Here is a 2,334-nt window from a genome sequence, read left to right as displayed (position 1 = left end):
ACGTAATTTCAATTTACTTTAGTAAGATCTGCACACAGCTTTCTTCCACCAAACGTTTGTGTAAATTGATGGGTATTAAATATATAACCTGTAATCAGCGGTTCCTTAACCACATACGTTTTTTTTTTTTTTTCGTGTTTGTAAACAAAGATGGCACTGCGACCTGGCGCGCGCTGCGCGCGCGGCGCGCGCCGTTGCTACGTTTTAAATTTTCGACGCCAATAGCGTCTGTAAGGTCTGCCTGTCCCTCGATCGTATTTCACACGTGGTGATATCAATAAAATGTTCTTCGAAGTTGCGTTGTATCGCGGGTCCCAATGGCACAAAAGTGCTTGGCACAACGTTGGCCCGAGGAGGAGGAGGAGGAGGAGGAAAAACGTTTATTGAGCTCTAGAAAGCTTTATGAATTTCCCGGAGTCAGATGGTGTCTTCCATCTTCTTGGCAATGGCCGTCTGCCCCTAGTCCAGGGCTCCGCTTGATGCCGCTGCCAGCTGGGCCCGTAGGATCAGCCCTAGTTGGACGTCCTGACGGTCGCTGGAGAGCATTCCTTCCCATTGCTCCGCACTCGGGTTTGGTATTATTGGCGCCGCATTTGTTTTCTGGCAGGCCCACGTTATATGGTAGAGCGTGGGTGTTTCCTGGCACCATGGGCATTTGTCAGTGTACTGTGTGGGTTGTATTTTGCTGAGGGTGTTTAAGTTCGGATAAGCACCCGTCTGTAGCAGCCTCCAATTAAGCTACGGAGTCCTCTCTAGTGAGAGAGCTATGCGGCGAGGGGTAACGCTTCCTGCTGCCCTTATTGGCGGCGAGGAGTTACGGAGTCGCCATCTATCGGAAGCGCCTCGCTGGCGTAGTATGAGGGATCATGCGGCGCGCTCCTCATAGGTTTTGCTGTCAGCGCTCACTGAAAACACCACGCGCGAGCTCCCCCGGACATTTCTATAAGTATTTTCGAAACGAGAGAAGTTTCTTACTGTCTAAACAATAATCTTGGGCAAACTGAAAGCACACAATCGTTTACAGACGCTATCTCCTTACCGAATACGTACAGTGAATGCCACTGCGCGCGGTCGCCGCGATGGAGTCTCCCGAACCGGCTTCTTGCGTGAAAGGTAGGTAAACGCTGAGAGCAAACTATGTGAAATATGTTCTTATAGTGTTTGTATAACTAAATGGAGCGTAATAGAACGAAGCCTCAATTCAGCTATCGCGCAGATTCGCAGCGACCGACTGCGCGTCTGCATGCTTGTCCGCGCACTGTTTCGCTTTCTCCGCGCGCGTGTTTTCGCACCGTGTCATGAGCTTTAGGCCGCACAATATGAGCATTTGACAGTATACAAGCAACCATTGTTGCGTGGGCGCTATCAGAGCTGTTCAAAAATAATTTCATTGTAGAGACTTCGACGCCTACGGGGACTGTGATGTCCCGTCGCGACGATTCAATCTTTTTTTTCTTCTAAATTCTTTGACCTTTCAATATTATTTCTCGAGTTGCGTCGCACTGTATGTTTATCGGTGTTCTCAGCGTGCAATTTCCCGCTGCTCCTTTTTTGTAATCGAGTGCATTAATTCATAACACAAACATGACCATATGCCATGCTTTTTTTAAATGTGCTTCTTACCGCTGCCTTTCCACTCCACTGAACTTGCGAGTATCTATAGCATCGACAAGTTCATAGACCAAACCGTCATGACATTAGTCGGGCAGCGGACTCGGGCGAGCGTCTCAGTGCGCGTTTTCAGAACATCGCAGACCGGGCGACGTAGCAGAAATCTTCCTCGCGTCTGTGCTTCCTGCATACCCGAGTTGTAGCCGATGACTGTTTGCCGGTTTTATGTTTCGCGAGCCAAGCTTCACGCAGCTTCTTGTCCTGCGGCTACGTGTGAATAAGGCTGACACCGGCCTCCGTTAAGTGCGTCCGGCCCTGCGGAACCGAGCAGTAGCCTACCATGTTGCGCGCCTTCAAAGGCAGCCACTACCTATTGTAGTGCTTTGAAGCGTTGTAATGGAGACACTCGAAGCGGGAAAATTTCGCCACTAAATTAGGACCGCAGCGTACGAGGGAATTTAAACTCGTTTTCAGCTCGCACCGGCGCGCCCGAAGCAGCCGACGTGGCCGCTATGTCCACGTGATCCCTCCTAGCACGTCACGCCGACGGTGGCGCCAGCTTTTCCAGTGGTGGAGCTCGAGGCCAATAGTGGTTTAGGATAGCCGAGTATTTTCTGGGGACTGGCTCGGTTTCCTCGAGGTCATTGGCAGAGGGTGCTCGGTATGCAGTGTATCCTCGAGCTACCCTGTCGACCTCACGGTTGCCTTCCACGTCCGTGTGAC

The sequence above is a fragment of the Dermacentor variabilis genome, unplaced genomic scaffold (assembly GCF_050947875.1).
Source record: "Dermacentor variabilis isolate Ectoservices unplaced genomic scaffold, ASM5094787v1 scaffold_12, whole genome shotgun sequence".
NCBI classification, from domain to species: Eukaryota; Metazoa; Arthropoda; class Arachnida; order Ixodida; family Ixodidae; genus Dermacentor; species Dermacentor variabilis.
The sequence above is the reverse complement of the archived record's forward strand: the minus strand, read 5'-3'. Positions refer to the sequence as shown.